Genomic DNA, 22,341 nt, shown 5'->3' with positions numbered 1-22,341 from the left:
CGTTGACACGTTTGATCTTGAAGGTTAATGCGTTCACTTCTACCCAAGTCAAACTGAGAAATTTTCTCAAAATTAAGAAGTATTTCCCAAATTAGAGTATTCCTAATAACCAGCCCCTTTGTAACATCCCTTAGTGCATGTTTTCTAAAGAAGGAGGCACCCTTTATCATTTTTATGACACGCAATGAGCTTTCAACTAACTGCAGAGTAAACCCCGCGGCGTACTGAGAGCAACTGAGGTGGTACGAAGAGCAAGAAAGCAGGATAGCACAGGAGCAGCACAGGAGTGGAGGTCAAACAAAAAAGGACTTTCATCCAGGAGACGGATGTTTTTGTCATGAGTGAAACCAAAAAAACGAGTTTAATGACATGTTATGCAATTTATGTACCATCATAAGGCACTGACGTCACTCATGTTACGTAAGAGTCGTGCCTATTTTAACCTCAAACCTGATTTTTTTTTCTAATCCTAACTAAATTATCTAAATTTTGTTTCCTAAACCTAACCGCAAGTTTTTCACATTAACCATGTTAAAATGTGTTTAAGCTGTGCGTTTCAGATGGGCTACCCTGTTTGTTGCTATGAGACCCTGAGGGGTGCGACAGAGTATTGGTATTATATAAACTCTTGTAAAAACTTAACTGTTTCAGAAAAAGTTAGTCAGAGCCAAAAGTACCTGGATGGTTAACGCACAGCTCATATAGTGTCCTACGAAAATGCATGCACAACATTTCGTATGATACCATACGTCATTAACGAACAGTTACGTAATTAACATACAGCTATGGAGGTTCGGTTTAGGGAACAGAAACATGGTTAGGATGAACCTTAAAATGAATCAAAATTCACTTATAGTTCACGTGGTTGTGAACACACGTCTCCAGAGGAAAGTCCCGGGGGAAAATCTAGATTTTTGTGACCCATCCACCCCGCCTCCCTCCTTTAGTCCCATGAGCATGATAGTCATGTGATTGCAACATTTTGAAATAGATGGGATATGTACAAATCTGGGTGCATTGCTTTTTGTAGGACAGTGTGGAAACAGTTTGTGAGTGGTAGTTGTCCTGAAATGGGAGTGAAAACAAATTAAAACCCCAAATAAGATTTAAACGAAGACCACCTTTAGATAGACTTTGTTTAACAGTGTAAATCATTTTATAGACTTGTTATATTCCCATTTAATAATCAGCCATCACAGCAGGTTTACAAAGTTTGTTTTGGACATCAGTTTTTGTAAAGCTGAGCTACATCCTACAACAAAAAAGGACTTCTCTCTCCCAATAAGAAGCTTGGAGTAATTTGTGAAACCAATATGAGCTCTTGTTTACCTTCAGGAGAAGATGTAGGTTTTCTCTGTCCTCTCCTCTTTCTTCTCCTCCTCCAATCCCGTCTCTCTTCTCCCTTTCTCCCCTTTCCCCCACTTTCTCCTCTTGTTCCTGTCCGATTTCTACATGCTGATGTGAAATAGGCTTTGCTGTTATTTCTAATGACTTGTGCATACTGTGCGATGACGGTGATGATGCTGACTCCTCTGTCTGCACTGAAACGGTGCCGGAGGCCTTTACAACACATGTAAATAATCCAAATAAAAGGTTGGAACTTGTGATCTTTGTTTGAAGATTTTGGTGATCACAGAACATAAACCCAAATATTTGGCTAAGGTTTCAGTCTCTTTCATGAATAAAATCTGTTTCTTTTCTTTGCTCTTAAAAGTGTCTTCTCTACATCTTGTCTCACTTCTTTTATTTTTTACTCATGAAAACAGGAATGCATTTTTGATCTCAGCGCTGCACCATAAACAAAAGTAACTAGTATCAAAATCATGTTTCAAATAATACTTTCCTACAGAAAAAAACTATCTTCCCTCATTTTTTTTCTCAGCTTTGTCACTTTTTTCAGGCACTGACCCTCCGAATGACCAGTTCAACTGCCAGTTATTTTTCAAATTTGAAATCTAACTAAATCTTTCTTATACTAGCCCACAATGCATTGCAGCAAGAGCCTGCACATCTCCAGGGAGATTTAAAAATGTTATCTTTCCATATTTTCTTTCAGAATAAGTATTTAGCTGCTTGCAACCATCACATTATTAATGAAATTATTCACCCCAAAACAAAAAACAAACTCCGCTCTAGCAGTGACCTTCTACATCGACCCGTGACATCTAAGGTGTCCGCCTGCGTCAGCTGTTTATGCTCCGTAATGCCATTACCATGATGTCAACACATGCACATGGTGGGAAGATGCAGCACGTCCTTATGTTTACCCAACAGCACAGCAACCAGTGCAGACCGTCGTGATATTTAGGATTTGGAAACACGTGGTTAGGTGTACACAAGAAAACTCACTTCCACACGGGAAGTGAAAACTGGATTTCTGCATGAACGTCAGTTGTTTGTGGGACCCATTCACCTCCCCTCTGGCCCGCTCTGCAAACGCACTCGTGCTCCTCATATAAAGTCGTCACTAGCGCATCCTTCCTCATTTCATGCGCACAAGACAGGATCCATCCACCCATATTCACAAGAAATGTCGCCCATGCGCGTTGTCCACTGGCGTATGATAACAACGCCAACGGTTTTGTACAAGCGTGGTCCCACCGACAGAGCGTATTTGATGTATTTGATGAGTTTGGAGTGAGAACGGGCCGAGTGACCTCAAGTGAGTCTGGAATGAGGCAGATCACTGAGCCATCCCGTCTGATTGTCTGATCATGTCTTTATCATCTGCAGTGATGCTGCCCAAATCCCTGGGGTTGTATTTGATACAATACTTTTTTAAAATCCTTTTGTACTCGTGATAATTGTGTTACCCTCATATTTTTTCAGCCACAGTTATGCTTTTGAACTTGAGAACATCTGTTTCCCACTCAGACTTTTTAACTGTTTGCACCTGCTGTTCTTCACAGCGAGTGTGCGACTCATTCCACCTTTCATGACAGCTCCCATCAGATATGCTTAATATGACAAAGATGGTCATGTTTGGTTGGTGGTTTGGATGGTTTGACTACTGCAAGCCGTGTTGTACATTTAGTTTTTAATGGTTTGGTACGATCTCAGACTTTTTATGCACGAAAAGCGATTTGGTATGAAGGATCAAAAGGGACATATCTGATTTTGGGAGGGCTTGAAACCCTGATAGTGCATCTGGAGGCAATGTACTCTTAGAGCAACGATTAGCTCCTTGAGAACCAAATCTCTGCTTTGGAATATCCTGCTTTTCACGCATGGTGAATATTTGTTTTTTAAATCAAAGTTTAATCAAAGTTTGTTTTGCATCTTTTGTTGAATCTGGCTTATTGTATTTGGAATTTATCCAGATAAAGTTAGTCAGCAATCATCGTGAAGGATTAGTGTGAGAAGAACAGGCAATACTGTGTGATATGACAGGATATTTAACTCCTCCTTTCTTTGTCCTAAATTTGCTACCTGAACCTGTGCAAGGTTAGTGCTGTTGGGGGTTATTTGCAGTCCTCTGATGATGCATTGGCTTTCACAGAGTGCTTTAAATCGGAAGTGGGATCTCAGCCTGTAACTTCTACACCTGGATTCACTTAACAGCTAATCCTCTGAGTGTTAGTCCTTTTGACCCTATTCTCAGTGAGATTTTTCTGAATAATTCTTCTGCATTTTGTCTTTTAAAATGTACTTGGAACTGGCAAACACACGGATTTCATCACTTGAACATATCTCATGTAGTTTGAAAATCCCTGAGAAATAAATGGTTTAAATTCTGTCTCTCTGGCTGCTCCCTTTTTTTTGTTGGAAAGGAATTTTAATTACTCCCCACACGTTTTGCTGAATTTGTAAAGAAAACTTTTTTTTTCATGCATGCCTCTGATGCATTAAGACTCCAAAAACAGAAAAAATCTGGATGAACTGACATTTATAAACTCTCACAAAACTTCAACAATCGTCTCATTGAGCTGCTTCCCAGAGAGACAACCCCTGTGTACGGGAGTCTGAACGTAAAGAAAAACTGTCTATGTTCTCTTTAAAACCCAACTCTACTGACAAAAACAATAACTTAACAATGGAGAACATGGGAGCTGCGAGTCAATGACTAACTCAATCTGTTAGTTAGTGGTTTGTGTGACTTTGGTGAATCCGATCAAACTCTTTCAAATACAGTCATGTGATAAAGCAAGTGACTAACTTAATTGAACAGCCAAATCTAATTTACAACAAAACAAAACAAAAACTCTTGTGTTGCCTGGATCCAGGACTTTGAATCCCCCATCTCCTCCTAACTGACTAATTCATTGGGCATCATTAAACAAAACAACCGCTTTTTTGGTATTTTTTGATCCACTGAGCAACATGGGGGGACTAATGATTAGCCAATCAACGTGGAACTAACGCTGTTTCAAGCATTGTCAAGTGGTGCGCCAAAACCAATGAGGAGTGATAACAACAATGGTGACAGCTATTGACAAGAGCGACGCTGCTATTTAGGCTGAGTTGATTAATCTGTCCGACATCAGGCATGCGTAATGTCATGTTTCGCGTACTTTGTATGTTATCACTCAATTTAATAGGCATTAAATTGGCTGATATGAGTTATCAGGGGTCTGCTACACTGACTAGTAGGTCGAGAGTGTTATTTTTAGCCTATTAAATACTTAATGGCATTGGGTGCACTGTTATTAGGTTTTACTTTCAGTTTTGCTCAGTTTAGGTGCCAATACTACATGTTAGGTTTAGGAAAAAACATGATGGTTTGGCTTAAAACGAGTAGGTAAGTATATTTCAGATTTAATGTGTCATGTTGAAATAACTCATTGTTTACTTTTAGTTTCACACAGTGCATGAAACCTGGTCTCCTGGGTGAAAGTCCTGTGTTTGTTTGACCCAACCACCTCCATATTTGGAGGTGGCCAAGTGTAAGTGAAATTCCCATACAATGCATCTGAACAGGCCAACATTAAAGCGCAATTTGCAGCGAGAGCTGGTTCCCTTATGTAATCGGAGCTATCGGCTGCACACACATTGCTATAAAAGCACCATCACAGGGTGAATATGTTTATGTTAACAGGAAGCATTTTCATTCGCTCAATGTTCAGATCACATGTGATGTGCAAATGCAGTTAACAAACATTGTGGCAAAGTGGCCTGAATCAACGCACCATTCATTCATTCTAACGAGCAGCATGTTTGGGAACAGGCTACAAACTGGCACGGTGCGCGATGAGTGGCTTCTTGGTGAGTAAATAATTCATTCATACGTTTAATTGTTCTAATATTAATCCCCCTGGTGCGCACTGAGCATGTGCGCCCCCAAATATCATCCTGTCCTCAGAGTATATTACTTGTCAGTGGTTCAATTTAGTGACTAGTTGTTTTTTGCTGGTTTAACTACAGATTACGAGCTTTTCAACAAGCCCCTGACTGTCTCTGCATGTAAAGTAATTATGTCAATAAACGCGTGCGTAAAGTTTGAAATGACTTGATCAGCGTCACTTTTCCCCCCGCCTGTTTTGGCCACACTTTGGCGGTGAGCAGCAGTCCTCCGCTTCACTTCAACCTTAATATCTGATCACTTCAATCTGTGGGTGTGCGCTGCCGTGACCCCACAGCATTGACCCCCTTACGCACACTTTCCCACTCACTCTCTTGCTGCTGTAGTCAGAGGACAGCGTGCCAGAAAAGAATGTGTTTACGCGCCTCTACTTCATTTCGGAGCATCTCCAACTCATATTCTGAAAAATTCCTCTTCTTCCCAGTTTTACTCATCGCTTATGTTTCCACGCAAATCTTTGTACACGAGGTCCCAGGTGACAGAAAGCCTCCCTGATGACCCTCAGGTTTCTGAGTGGGACTTGGCAAGCCTGTCCAAAGGGTCGTCCCACCAGTGTCTATTCTAATCTTACTCATAATAATTAGCAGGATTTTTTGGACTATGGAGCCCCAAATGTGCCACCTCCAGCAGCATCCCCAGATGTGTCGGAGAACTTTTTTATTTCTTTATGCTTGCCAAGTAGGATGTGTGGTCCCTCAGTCAGATTCATCCCAGCTGCAAAGTCGCTGCCCCACTCTGACGTCTTGAAGATTGGGATTTTAGGCCACACCCGCGCAGTCATGGATGTAACCAATTTCATGTGAGTCTGATAAATGTTAATCCCTGTGCTTGCTTTTTTGTGTTGAGTTTGATTATAGTGGATCAGCTACCTGGGGACTGGGCCAAGTGTGGCCCAGATACAGTTTTGATTTTTGATTGGTTTGGACAGGTGAAGTCAGATCGAGCTTTTATTTCCATCTTGCTTCCATTCAGTCAGTTAGACTCTAAGGGCGCTTTCAAACCATGATAGTCTGGGGTACTCGGTTTGATTGGATGGTGAAAGCCAAAATATTTTGCACCTTCATTTGGTTTGGTTCACTTTCACGCTGCACTTTTGAAAACGGACCAAAACCGCCTGGACAACGTCACGCAGCTATAACGGCTGCTCGTTTGGGGCGGTATTGCCAGAAATGAGCGCTGACCAGGAAGAAAAAAAGCATGAGGAAGAAGAACCCGGCTCATCGATTGGCCACGATCGAAATCGGAAATCCATCCTGATGCTGCTCTTTATCCACTTAATGATCTGTAAATTCATATCTCCTGTTAAACTAAATTAACTCCAATGAGAAAAAAAAAGAAAAAAGAAATGTGTTAGAGCTAGAAATAATGTTTCTCCAAAATACTGTCAAGGTCCTGATGAAAACTTGAGGTGTGAGAAATGTGAAAGTAAAGTATTAGCAGATGTGTTGATTTTGATGGATACATTTATGACATTTTGATGAGTGCAAAGTTATTTTATCCTTCACAACTAACCCGATTTTCCATCTGTCTCTTCATGGACGGTTGCTCGCACAACTGAGCTTCAACATCCACAAAGGGCCTTTTTCCAGGAGCTCAGAACATCACTGGAACACAGAAAATATTTATTGTTACCAGAATTTCTTGCAACTGCTGAAGTTCCAACAGAAACACACCACATACATGCAAGGACAGCTTCTAATGGGCCATTTCCAGCGAGTGCATGAAAAAAACTTTCAAATCAACCAAAAGACTAGGACAAAATACCAGCTCCCGGTGCTACGCTCTACATTGGATAGTTCATCAGATATTTTTCCCATACTAGCAGCAGATTTCAGTGAGATAAAGGCAGCTCGAATCAAAAACATCTCAGTTCTGTCACTATCATTTTTCAGTTCAGTCCATCATGTGTTATTAGTTCTGCAAAGTTTGATTCAAACCCCAGACGGGACATTGATCTTTGCTGCCTGTGAAACCAGCTTTGACTTTGGAAAATCTGTGGTTCAGATCATTCAGGTATATTCAGAAGATAAAACGTTTTGACTTCATGGGTGATAATAAACGAGTTGGAGATTTTAAAACTTTACGAATGGAACTGAATGTAGCAGAGTGGGTTCTTTTCGTGAGTTGTAACCACAAAGACTGAAAAAATGAAGCTTTTACCGAAGTGCCAAAAACTCGAGGCTGGCTCCAAGAGTAGACCTTCATGTTAAAAATCCCAGCTTTTCTGCAGAAATAAACATGTTAACAGCCTGATACAAGAACTGTTTCGGTCTCTATAGCTAAACGTTCATGACACCCAGCCTGTTCTTTCTCTCAATCCGTCAAATACGTCTGCTCTGTTGGTGCTTTCAGCATATGAGTGTGACGTTAAAAGCCACCTTTTGCTTCCCACCTCAACGCGGCTGCAAGGTATCAGATGAGATTGCGCTCACACACAACCGGTGGTGTTGTTATTGTATGTGCATCTTTGTCTTGCACACATCAGCAGAGTTTTGAAAGTGTCCATATTAATGATTTCCAACTGAGAGTACGATCAGTTTTGTTAGTTTATATTTGTTTTATTTTGTATGATTTATTTCTTTTGTGTTTCTGGTGTTCCTAATAGTTTACCAGGAGTAACACATTTCTGTGGTTTTCTTTTTATCTCATATTCAAGACACAACAGAACAATGATTTCCTCTTTATTGAACATTTAATGGTTTTAAATGGAAGTATGCGTGAAATGGTAAACCCTGACATGATTTTGTCTGATCTGCTTATCTTCCAGGATCCCCCCCTTGCCTTGTCCAAACTCCATCTGTCTTCCAGCTGTCTGCAAATACCCTTCATCCACTTCTTTCTGCCATACTGCTTTTCAAACCAGATGTCTTCAAGCTCACGCCAGGAAGGACTGGAAGAATGTGGCAATACTACCAGTCAATCGGAGTCAGGTAATGAACCGCTTTTTATAAATTTGAATTAAGGTTGGTCGCTTTTTCGACGTGCCATATTATAGTGATGCAACATTCTATGCTATGGCGTGTCTCAGTACACTATTTTATGCTGTTTTCAGCTGTTTTAGGGACATGTAATTTTTTGAAAATTTTCACCATACTATAGTGTTGCTTTTTGGGTAGTTTTTTCAACATGCTATATTATTGTGTTTTTAGCCGTTTTTGCAACATTCAATGCCATGGCGTGTCTTGGCATGCTATTCTATGCAGTTCTCAGCTGTTTTTGGAACATTTCATTTTTTGACATTTTCCGACATACCATAGTATTGCTCTTTGGGTAATTTTTTCATCATGCCAAATTATGGTGTTTTTGGCTGTTTTAGGCTGTTTTTGCAACATCCTTTGCTATGGTGTGTCTCAGCACGCAATTTCATGTAGTTTATAATGGTTTTAAGCAGTTTTTTGAAAATGCCATTTTTTGACATTTTTGCCTTGCATTTTTGGTGGATTTTTGGACATGGCTATTTAATGTTGTTTTGGACTGTTTTTGAAAAAACCTTTGTCATGGCATGTTTTAGCACACTATTTTATATTATTTAAAATGGTTTTAAGCCGTTTTTTGAAAATGCCATTGTTTGCCATTTTGCCATACTATAGCCTTGCATTTTTGATGGATTTTTGGACATGCAATTTAAAAGTGTTTTGGACTGTTGTTGCAAAATCCTTTGTTATGGTGTGTCTCCGCGCACTATTTTATGTGGTTTAAAATGGTTTTAAGCAGTTTTTTGAAAATGGCATTTTTTGAAATTTTGCCATACATCTTTGTTGGATTTTTGGACATATGATTTAATGGTGCTTTGGACTGTTTTTGCAACATCCTTTGCTATGGTGTGTCTCAGTGGGCTATTTTATGTGGTTTAAAATGGTTTTAAGCAGTTTTTTGAAAATGCCATTTTTTGACATTTTGCCATACTATAGCCTTGGATTTCTGTTGGATTTTTGGAAATGCTATTTAATGGTGTTTTGGACTGTTTTTGCAAAATCCTTTGCTATTGTGTGTCTCAGCGGGCTATTTTTTGTGGTTTAAAATGGTTTTAAGCAGTTTTTTGAAAATGGCATTTTTTGACAATTTTTCCATACTATAGCCTTGCATTTTTGTTGGATTTTTGGACATACAATTTAATGGTGTTTTGGACTTTTTTTGCAAAATCCTTTGCTATGGTGTGTCTTAGCACGTTATTTTATGTGGTTTAAAATAGTTTTAAGCAGTTTTTTGAAAATGGCATTTTTTGACATTTTGCCATACTATAGCCTTGCATTTCTGGTGGATTTTTGGACATGCTATGTGAAAGCGTTTTGCACTGTTGCTGCAAAATCCTTTGCTATGGTGTGTCTTGGCACACTATTTTCTGTGGTTTAAAATGGTTTTAAGCATTTTCTTTGACAATGGCATTTTTTGAAAATTTTTCCATACTATAGCCTGACATTTTGCCATACTATAGCCTTGCATTTTTGTTGGATTTTTGGACATACGATTTAATGGTGTTTTGGACTGTTTTTGCAAAATCCTTTGCTATGGTGTGTCTTAGCACATTATTGCATGTGGTTTAAAATGGTTTTAAGCAGTTTTCTGAAAATGCCATTTTTTTTGACATTTTGCCATACTATAGCTTGCATTTCTGGTGGATTTTTTGGACCTCCGATTTCATGGTGTTTGGACTGTTTTTGTAAAATCCTTTGCTATGGTGTGTCTTAGCACGCTATTTCACGTGTTTTAAATTGGTTTTAAGCAGTTTTTTGAAAATGCCATTTTTTGACATTTTGCCATACTATAGCCTTGCATTTCTGGTGGATTTTTGGACATGCTATTTAAAAGTGTTTTGAACTGTTGCTGCAAAATCCTTTGTTATGGTGTGTCTCAGCACATTATTTTATGTGGTTTAAAATGGTTTTAGGCAGTTTTTTTTTAAATGGCATTTTTTGACATTTTGCCATACTATACGATAGCCTTGCATTTTTGTTGCATTTTTTGGACATACGATTTAAAAGTGTTTTGGACTTTTTTTTTGCAAAATCCTTTGCTATGGTGTGTCTCAGCACACTATTTTATGTGGTTTAAAGTGGTTTTAAGCAGTTTTTTGAAAATGGCATTTTTTGACATTTTGCCATACTATAGCCTTGCATTTTTGGTGGATTTTTGGACATGCTATTTAATGGTGTTTTGGACTGTTTTTCGCAAAATCCTTTGCTATGGTGTGTCTTAGCACGTATTTTCATGTGGTTTAAAATGGTTTTAAGCACAGTTTTTGAAAATGCCATTTTTTGACATTTTGCCATACTATAGCCTTGCATTTTTGTTGGATTTTTGTACATACGATTTAATAGTGTTTTGGACTGTTTTGGCAAAATCCTTTGCTATGGTGTGTATTAGCACGCTATTTTTGCAAAATGGTTTTCCTTTTTTGCTATGGCATTTTGTGTCATTTAGCCATACTATAGCCTTGCATTTTTGTTATTTTTGTACATACGTGGTTTAAAAGTGTTTTGGACTTTTTTTTGCAAATCCTTTGCTAGTCAGCACACTATTTTTTGAAAAAGCAGTTTTTTTGAAAATGGCATTTTTTGACATTTTGCCATACTATAGCCTTGCATTTCTGGTGGATTTTTGGACATGCTATTTAATGGTGTTTTGGACTGTTTTTTCGAAAATCCTTTGCTATGGTGTGTCTTAGCACGTTATTTCATGTGGTTTAAAATGGTTTTAAGCAGTTTTCTGAAAATGGCATTTTTTGACATTTTGCCATACTATAGCCTTGCATTTCTGGTGAATTTTTGGACATGCTATTTAAAAGTGTTTTGGACTGTTGTTGCAAAATCCTTTGCTATGGTGTGTGTTAGCACGTTATTTTATGTGGTTTAGAATGGTCTTAAGCAGTTTTTTGAAAATGGCATTTTTTGACATTTTGCCATACTATAGCCTTGCATTTTTGTTGGATTTTTGTACATACGATTTGATGGTGTTTTGGACTGTTTTGGCAAAATCCTTTGCTATGGTGTGTCTTAGCTGGCTATTTTATGTGGTTTAAAATGGTTTTAAGCAGTTTTTTGAAAATGCCATTTTTTGACATTTTGCCATACTGTAGCTTTGCATTTCTGGTGGATTTTTGGACATGCTATTTTAAAGTGTTTTGGACTTTTTTTGCAAAATCCTTTGCTATGGGTGTGTCTCAGCACACTATTTTATGTGGTTTAAAATGGTTTCAAGCAGTTTTTTTGACAATGGCATTTTTTGACATTTTGCCATACTATAGCCTTGCATTTTTGTTAGATTTTTGGACCTCCGATTTCATGGTGTTTTGGACTGTTTTTGGAAAATCCTTTGCTATGGTGTGTCTTAGCACGCTATTTTATGAGGTTTAAAATGGTTTTAAACACTTTTTTGAAAATGGCATTTTTTGACATTTTGCCATACTATAACCTTGCATTTTTGTTGGATTTTTGGACATACTATTGAATGTGTTTTTGACTGTTTTTGGAAAATCCTTTGCTATGGTGTGTCTTTAGCACGCTATTTTATGAGGTTTAAAATGGTTTTAAACACTTTTTTGAAAATGGCATTTTTTGACATTTTGCCATACTATAACCTTGCATTTTTGTTAGATTTTTGGACCTCCGATTTCATGGTGTTTTGGACTGTTTTTGGAAAATCCTTTGCTATGGTGTGTCTTAGCACGCTATTTTATGAGGTTTAAAATGGTTTTAAACACTTTTTTGAAAATGGCATTTTTTGACATTTTGCCAGCCTTGCATTTTTGTTGGATTTTTGTACATACGATTTAAAAGTTTTTGGACTTTTTTTTTGCAAATCCTTTGCTATGGTGTTTTGACTATTTTATGTGGTTTTTGCAAGCAGTTTTTTGAAAATGGCATTTTTTGACATTTTGCCATACTATAGCCTTGCATTTTTGGTGGATTTTTGGACATGCTATTTAATGGTGTTTTGGACTGTTTTTCGAAAATCCTTTGCTATGGTGTGTCTTAGCACGTTATTTTTATGGTTTGTAAGTTTAAAATGGTTTTTGAAGCAGCCTTTTTTTTGAAAATGGCATTTTTTGACATTTTTGCCATACTATAGCCTTGCATTTTTGGTGAATTTTTTTTGGACATGCAAGTTTTTGTTGGATTTAAAAGTGTTTTGGACTGTTTTGTTGCAAAATCCTTTGCTATGGTGTGTCTTAGCACGCTTATTTTATGTGGTTTAAAATGGTTTTAAGCAGTTTTTTTGAAAATGGCATTTTTTGACATTTTTGCCATACTATAGCCTTGCATTTTTGGTGGATTTTTGGACATACGATTTTGATGGTGTTTTGGACTTTTTGCAAAATCCTTTGCTATGGTGTGTCTTAGCATGGCTATTTTATGTGGTTTAAAATGGTTTAAGCAGTTTTTTTTGAAAATGCATTTTTTGACATTTTGCCATACTATAGCTTTGCATTTTTGGTGGATTTTTTGGACATGCTATTTTTAAAGTGTTTTTTTTTTGCAAAATCCTTTGCTATGGTGTGTCTCAGCACGCTATTTTATGTGGTTTAAAATGGTTTTCAAGCAGTTTTTTGACAATGGCATTTTTTTTTTGCCATACAATAGCCTTGCATTTTTTGTTAGATTTTTGACATTTTGGACATACTATGGTGTGTCTTAGCAGCCTTGGCACTTTTTTGAAAATGGATTTTTTTTTTGCCATACTATTTGCATGTTGATTTTTGGACATACTATTGAATGGTTTTTGGACTGTTTTTGGAAAATCCTTTGCTATGGTGTGTCTTAGCACGCACGCTTTTTTATGAGGTTTTAAAATGTTTTTAAACACTTTTTTGAAAATGGCATTTTTTGACATTTTGCCATACTATAGCCTTGCATTTTTTTGGACTGGATTTTTGTACATCGGCATGATATTTAAAAAGTTTCAAGCAGTTTTTTTGAAAATGGCATTTTTTTTTTTGCAAATCCTGGATTTTTTACATACGATTTAATGTTTTGGACTGTTTTCTATGGTGTGTCTTTGCACGCTATTTTTATGTGGTTTAAAATGGTTTCAAGCAGTTTTTTGACAATGGCATTTTTTGACATTTTGCCATACTATAGCCTTGCATTTTTGTTAGATTTTTGGACCTCCGATTTCATGGTGTTTTGGACTGTTTTTTGGAAAATCCTTTGCTATGGTGTGTATTAGCACGCTATTTTATGAGGTTTAAAATGGTTTTAAACACTTTTTTGAAAATGGCATTTTTTGACATTTTGCCATACTATAGCCTTGCATTTTTGTTGGATTTTTGTACATACGATTTAAAAGTGTTTTGGACTTTTTTTTTTTGCAAATCCTTTGCTATGGTGTGTCTCAGCACACTATTTATGTGGTTTAAAGTGGTTTCAAGCAGTTTTTTGAAAATGGCATTTTTTGACATTTTGCCATACTATAGCCTTGCATTTCTGGTGGATTTTTGGACATGCTATTTAATGGTGTTTTGGACTGTATTTTTTTTTCGAAAATCCTTTGCTATGGTGTGTCTTAGCACGTTATTTCATGTGGTTTAAAATGGTTTTAAGCAGTTTTTCTGAAAATGCCATTTTTTGACATTTTGCCATACTATAGCCTTGCATTTTTGTTGGATTTTTTGTACATACGATTTAATAGTGTTTTGGACTGTTTTGGCAAAATCCTTTGCTATGGTGTGTCTTAGCGCGCTATTTTATGTGGTTTAAAATGGTTTCAAGCAGTTTTTTGAAAATGCCATTTTTTTTGACATTTTGCCATACTATAGCCTTTGCATTTTCTGGTGGATTTTTGGACATGCTATTTTAAAAGTGTTTTGGGACTTTTTTTGCAAAATCCTTTGCTATGGTGTGTCTCAGCACACTATTTTATGTGGTTTAAAATGGTTTCAAGCAGTTTTTTGAAAATGCCATTTTTTGACATTTTGCCATACTATAGCCTTGCATTTTTGTTGGATTTTTGGACCCATCCGATTTCATGGTGTTTTGGACTGTTTTTGTAAAATCCTTTGCTATGGTGTGTCTTAGCACATTATTTTCTGTGGTTTAAAATGGTTTTAAGCAGTTTTCTCAAAATGGCATTTTTTGACATTTTGCCATACTATAGCCCTTGCATTTCTGGTGGATTTTTGGACATGCAATTTAAAAGTATTTTGGACTGTTTTGCAAAATCCTTTGTCATGGCATGTTTCGGCATGCTATTTCATGTGGTTTAAAATGATTTTAAACACTTTTTTGAAAATGCCATTTTTTGACATTTTGCTATACTATAGCCTTGGGTTTCTGGTGGATTTTTGGACATGCTATTTATCGTGTGTTGAACTGAACTTTTTTGCAAAATCCTTTGCTATGGTGTGTCTTAGCACGTTATTTCATGTGGTTTAAAATGTTTTTTAAGCAGTTTTTTGAAAATGCCATTTTTTGACAATTTTGCCATACTATAGCCTTGGATTTTCTGGTTGATTTTTGGACATGCTATTTATTGGTGTTTTGAACTGTTTTTGCAAAATCCTTTGCTATGGTGTGTCCCAGCACGCTATTTTATGTGGTTTAAAATGGTTTTAAGCAGTTTTTTGAAAATTGCATCTTTTGACATTTTTTCTTGCTTATGGATTTTTTTGCAATATTTTTTGGCCGTTTTTGCAATATTCTATGCTATGGTGTGGTTTGGCATGCTATTTAATGCTTTTTTTTGGGATACGACATTTTTCCACATTTTTCAGCATACAATAGTATTGCATTTTCTGTAATTTTTTTACAATGCTATATTAAGGTTTTTTGTCTGTTTTTGCAACATTTTACGCAATGGCATGTTTCAGCACGCTATTTTATGCCATTTTCAGCTACATTTGGGACATGTCAGATTTTGACATATTTCGCCATTCTATCATATTGCATGTCCGGTCGTTTTTTTGACATGCGATATTGTGATGTTATTGGCCATTTTTTTTACATTCTTTTTTCATGACATGTCTCGAAATGCTATACTATAGGTTTTTCAACATACTATATTCTGATTTTTTTGGACGATTTTTCAACATTCTATGCAATTTCGTGTGTTTTGACATGCTATTTTATGTGGCTTTCAGCTGTTTTTTTTGGACATACTGCAGAATGGCATTTTCGGTTATTTTTTCGATATCCCTTTATGGTACATATTATGATGCCGGTTGGGAACAAAGAAATAAACAAAGACAAATTGTTATGGTTACATGGTGAATCCACAATGGTAAAGATTTTCTCTCAAGGCCACATCTGCAATTTACCATAATGGTACATAACTGCCTCAAGCCTTCATTTGCATTTAACGAGTTTCCATTACTTAATTAGCAAACAAAGTACATTAAACTATCAGAAATTCAGTCTTACTTATATATTGTTGTGAATCAATTTTTTTTCCATCTTTTGTGGAGAGACATTGTTGAGCTGATCCTGATAAAGTCTGCAAAAAAAGGGACTCAGCATGGCCTCCAGACATTCATGTGACAAATTTTAACACTGCTTTAGGTTCCTTATGGTCTACTTCTTTTTTCAGAATTTTGCATCATAACTGGGGGTGTATTGTGTGAATGTTAAAGGCCAAAAACAGGTATGTTGCCTAAGGCAACATCATACCATAGAGGGTTAAGGAAGCATAACGTCAGGCTGATAATCATAAGTTGGATCTTCAGATATGCAAAAGTGCAAAACAAGCAAAAATAGACTGAACTTACCTTATTAGCGTGGGGGATGGCAGTATGGCATGTCCTCCTATTGCTCATCACAGTGACCAGCATGAGGTTTTGTTTTCTTAATCACCTGAAAATTAACGGGCTTCATTTTCCTGAGGTAACAAGATAAATTAATCCATTATTACGAAAAAAAAAACAGTTTTGTTTTCCTGAGATAGCAAGAAAAATAAGTGGTTATCACAGGTAAACCAACTTTGTTTTCCCAAGAAAATGACAAAAATAAGTCATTATCATGAGAAAAACAGCTTTGTTTTCCAGAGATAACAAAAAAATAAGTTATCCAGAGAAAACAACCAGAAATATGTCATTATCACAAGAAATCTGAGAAAATACAAAGTATAGAAACATGTCCTTTTAGGGCTTCTGTACTATCCTCTGACATTTTTTACAACGTTTTTATGACATACTATCCTATGACATTTTTCATGATTTGCTGTACTATATGTTTTATGCCATTTTCACAGCAAATTATACCATGACTCTTAGATCCATCCATCCATTTTCTTCTGCTTATTCGAGGCCGGGTAGTGGGGGCAACAGGCGGAGCAGAACATTCCAGATGTCCCTCTCCCCAGCAATGCTTTCCAGCTCGTCCTGGGAGACCCCAAGCCTTTCCCAGGCCAGACGAGATATGTAATCCCTCCAGCCTGTTCTGGGTCTGCCTCTGGGCCTCCTATCGGTAGGACATGCCCAGAACACCTCCAATGTGAGGCGCCCAGGAGGCATCCTGATCAGATGCCCAAACCACCTGAACTGATCCCTTTCGATCAGTGGTTCAGCAATTGGTCGGAGCCTCCTTCCAGCAACCTGGAGTAAACTTTTCCGGGAAGGCTGAACAGTGTGATACCTCGATAATTGGAGCACACTCTCCCGTCCACTTTTTTTAAAAATGGGACCACCACCCTGGTCTGCCACTCCACAGGCACTGTACCTGACCTCCAGGAGACACTGAAAAGGTGTGTCAGCCAAGCCAGCCCAACAATGTCCAAAGCCTTCAGCATCTCAGGGCGAATCTCATCCACACCTGGCGCCTTGCTGCAGAGAAGCTTTTTGCCTACCTTAGTGACCTCTGGATGAAGAATCCCCCGAGTCTTCAGACTCTGAGGAACTCCTGATCCCAGCCGTCATGTCATCCATGGAGGAGGCAAAGTGTTCCTTCCACCACACAACAATATCCCCAGTCTGGATCAGTAGTCCTCCTCCCCTGCTGAACACAGCCTGAGACAAGCCCTGCTTTCCCTCCCGGAGATGAATGGTTTGCCAGAACTTCCTTGAGGCCGACCGAAAGTCCTCCTCCATGGCCTCCCCAAACTCCTCCACACCCGAGTTTTAGCTTTGGCAACCGCCTCAGCCATGGCCTTTCTGGCCAACAGGTACCTGTCTGCTGCTTCAGGAGACCCCTGGGCCGATAAAGCCGGATGGCCTCCTTCACCACTGGTGTCCACTAGCGGGTCTTCCAACTGCCGCCACGACAGGCACCGACAACCTTCTGAACACAGCTTCTAGCAGCCGCCTCCACAATGGAGATGTGAATAAGGACCACTCGGATTCCATGTCCCCAACCTCCCATGGGATGCACGAAAGGTTCTTCTTGAGGTGTGACTTGAAGACCTGGTGGACAGGGGCCTCTGGTGGAGAGGGGCCTCTGGCTGACAGGGGCCTCTGCCAGATGTTCCCAGTTCACCTTCACTACACGTTTGGGTTTACCAGGTCTGTCCGGCAGTCTCCCCTGCCACTTGATCCAACTCACCACCAGGTGGTGATCAGTTGGTAGCTCCCCTCCTCTCTTCAACCGAGTGTCCAAAATATACGGCTGCAGGTCAGATGATACTACCACAAAGTTGATCATCAATCTTTGGCCTAGTGAATTCTGGTACCAAGCACACTTATGCACATACCTATGCTCATACATGGTGTTTGTTCTGGATAATCCATGACTAGCACAGAAGTCCAATAACAAAACACCAATCGGGTTCATACTGGGCAGGCCGTTCCCACCAATCATGTCCCTCCAGGTCACTCCATCGTTGCCCACGCGAGCTTTGAAGTCCCCCCAGGAGATCAGTGAAGTCCTAATTTGGCACCCTTTCCAGGACACCAACCAGAGACTCCAAGAAGACCGGGTACTCCGAACCGCTGTTTGGTGCATAAGCACAAACACAGCCATTGGTCTCCTCTTAGTGACTTGCAGCCATATTGAGGCGACCCCTCATTCTCCAGGGAGAACTCCAACATAGCGGCGCTAAGCCGGGGACTTGTGAGTATCCCCACAGCCACCTGGCGCCTCTCATCCTGGGCAACTCTGGAAAAGGAGAGAGTCCAGCCCCTTTCCAGGGGTACGGTTCCAGAGGCAGAGCTGTGCGTGGAGGTGAGCTCACTATATATCTAGCTGGTACCGCTCCAACTCCTGCACGAGCTCCGGGTCCTTTTCGGCCAGAGAGGTGACGTTCCACATCCCCAGAGCTGACCGCTGGCTTCGTAGGCTAGCTCTGGTGACGTTCCACATCCCCAGAGCTAGCCTACGAAGCCAGCAGTCAGCACACCCAGGGCCCCGCCCCTTCCTGCTGTCTGGCACACAAAGAACATGGCCCTGATTTCCAATCCTGCTGGTGGTGGGCCCACAGGGTGGTGGCACCATGTCACCAATGGCCTGGCTACTAGACATTCACCTTTGAGCCCCCCCCCTACCCCGGTCTGCCTCTAGGGGGGGCCCAGGTGTCCCCATTCAGGATGAGTAGAACTCCACTCAATTTGGCCGTATCATCAGGGTCTTTGTGAGACTCTTAGATGTAATGGAGAATTTCTACACTCTATTATTGCTATTTTTACTTAGGTAAACTATGTGAATACTTCTTACACTACTTTGTTTACAGCTGAACTTGATCAAGGAAGATTAGAAATGAATGCAGGCCGAATCAGAGCTGAGTCACTAAAGCATTACTCTTTAATGTTTGTCATTAATCATGAATCTACAATACAACAGTTTGTTTAGTGAGTAGGAAAAAACATTAGTATTAGTAATATTTACATCTACTGTCATACACATCACAGTTTTATACCCATGCTAACACAATGTAGACTTTTATATACAAGAAATACTTATTAGCATCATTGTACAAAGGAATTCCATCATAATAACTCGCTGTCTGGATTTGTCATTGATGCAAAATACACAAAACATAATAATAAACCTCCCCTCAGCTGCCCTGAAATCATCTGAATAATTGGACAAAAGGAACTTGTGTTAATTTCTGTTGTCTAGCTTATACATCAGAAAGTACAAGGCGAGACAATCACAGTCTATGTGTATACAAGATTTGCCCTTTATGATCGGTATAAATACACTTTGTCCTTATATACACATATATCAATCTGTCATCACTGTGCACCGAATATCTGTTAAATTTTCCATCACATTCCTGCTCTTTTTACCCATTACAGCATTTACAGGGAACAAATGCAAACAATTGTTATCAGTGGTTTTAGTGTCACAACATGCTCCGTGCTCGTCTGACCTGTGCATCGCTCAGTGAGAATCATATCTTCATGACGTTATACAAAGTCAAGCCGTGTAGCCAATTTGTAGCAAATTTCTCCACTCTCCATTTTATATTAACTGCAGGACCAAACTTAAGTGCTTTAAGAAAGAAAATAATAAGAAAAATAATAAAGATTAGTTTGTTTTCTCAGCATTTCTTTTCTATTTTTTGTTAATTTTCTAGTTATTTACTCTCTCTCATCTTGTTAAGGGTTTTTTTTTTTCTTGTCTCTTTTTATTATTATTATCATTTTATTATTATTATTATTATTATTGTTATCATTATTATTTATTAATTTATTTTAATTTGCAATTTGGACATAATTTCTTGCCAGGTCACTCACAACCCTTTTCTATGTTTTCAAATCAAATCTGTTTTCAACCAGAAATCAAAAAATTTGCTCATGTGTCAAAGGTCATAAATGCCTGTGAAAGGTATCTGAGAGCAGCTCAAGAAAACTGATATCGATGCAGGCTTTAAAGGGTTAAAGGCAAAGTAAAATAATTAATCACAGTCACAACTGTCTCAAAGACAGCTCATATTCTCTTCTGTAACCCTGTCCTTCTGCTCTGACAAAATATCAAAACTACACTGTGAAAAAATAAGAAAATAGTGTTTAGCTGCAGCTCTAATCAAGACGGCCACAAAGTGCTCAAATCCTCACACCAACAAACCACGAGTCCGCTATAACACATCAGTCCTAACCACAGGATGAAGAGAACGCCCACAGACACGTTCACATTTTAAACATCCTAAAGAGAAAAAAAGACCACCTTCACCTTCATCCACCACCGTCACACCACCGAGGTGAGTTCATCAGCGTGAAGCAGACGACCAACACATCTGAACCAAACTGACAGTAAAGCGACACTCAGATTAATGTTAACCTGCTGCAGTAAACTTTCACAGCTTAACCAAAAAAAAGTTTATTTTGTTTCAGTTCTGACTGAAGTTTGAATGAAATTCTCATTTTTATGGTGAATAATTCAGATTAAAAGACTAACAGTGACAATGGCTGCGTTCCATTTAGTGTTTCAGTACACCTGATTGGTAAGCACACATGCACATCAACAGGAGCCACAAACTGAATGGAATGCAGCCATCATTAACCACATATGTGCTTTTGTGCAGACATCACTGCTGATACTGAATTTTCCATTTCAACACCATATTACCCTTATATTAGCATTTAATTTTTTTTAGCAATATTCTTTAAGAAAACTTAAATAGTTGTCTTTAATTAAAAAAAAAAAAAAACATGTCATGCATTAGTATGTCATCTAACATTGGATTAAAAAGTCATACGATGGTATGTCTTCCAAAACAGCATGAAAATATGATACTTTAGTATGTCATCCAAAAACAGATAAAAAAAAAAAAGTCATACGACACTGTTCTCCAAATATCATAAAACTTCATACTATACTGTGTCATCCAAAAGAGCATAAAAACGTCATACTATATTATTTGGTCCCAAATAATGAAATAATGTAGTTTGTCTTTCAAAAAAGCAGAAAGAAGTAAAAGTACAGTGTATCATCCAAAATAGCTAAATCGTCATAGTATAGTTTGTGGTCCACAACAGCATAAAATCATCATACAAGAATATGTAGTTGAAAATAGCATTAAAACGTCATACTGTAGAATATCGTTCCAAAGTTGCATAAATCGTCACACTAAGATTTATCTTCCAAAAGAGAATAAAAACTTAATAGTATAGTATGTCCTCCAGAATAGCATCAAAACATCATCAAGGTATGTCATCCATGATAGCGTAAAAAATCATAGTATAGTATGTCATCCAGAACAGCATGAATATGTCATAATATAAAATGATGTCCAAAATAGCATGAAAAAGCAATTTCTTCCAAAATCATAAAAAAATGTCACAGTATTTTATGTTATCCAAATAGCATAAAAAGTCCTAGTAAGGTATGTCGTCCAGAAAAGCATAAAAAAGTCATACTATAGTATGTCATTAAAATGGCATAAACAATCATACTATAGAATGTATAGTGATTGAATAGTTTTTGGTTCTAAATAGCATGAGAAAGTCACACTATAGTATACCGTCCAAAATAGCTTCTTATGTCTTCTCAAATAGCAAAATAAAGTCATTGTTTGCACAATCTGATATCTGATATCTTGACTTAGATGTCATTCACAGTATGTGATGCAGATAACTACAAGGAGAGAGAAAAAAACACCTTTTTCGAAGATATTCAAGTAGCAACCACACGCACAGATTTGTTGAATTTTAAGCACAGTTGTTGGGGTGTGGGAATTCCTAAATATATTTTAAACTGTTGGATCTATTTAACAGGAAAGCAATATGTGTAATAATAGATGTTGATGGTCCTGTGGTAACATTAGTGCTATCTGCTAAAAGACTAAAATGCAGATAGTCTGCTGGAATGTTTTGTATCAGGGCCAAGCCTGCATCTTCGGGTATTTTTCTGGATAATTGACGTTACCGACCATAACTATATTTTGGAAATATGTGCTCTAACGCTTCTCATTATCACAAATGACAGCATATGCAACTTTCTGCTTGTGAACTGAAAAATAGTGGTTACCTGGGCAGTGGTTAAGTGCTGGTCCAGGACCACCAAGTCACATTCATCCTGGGCTTTCATAGTATGGTATTTCAAACAAAAGGCCTAAAACGTAACAATATTGTATGTTTTAAAAGACGTCATAGTATAATATGTCAAAAGCATGTGATTGAAAAATTCATGGTATAGATTGTTGTAAAAAAAAATTCAAAAAGTCATTGGCTGTTATGT

Source organism: Plectropomus leopardus, chromosome 2 (genome assembly GCF_008729295.1).
Source record: "Plectropomus leopardus isolate mb chromosome 2, YSFRI_Pleo_2.0, whole genome shotgun sequence".
NCBI lineage: Eukaryota > Metazoa > Chordata > Actinopteri > Perciformes > Serranidae > Plectropomus > Plectropomus leopardus.
This window is presented reverse-complemented; position numbering follows the sequence as displayed.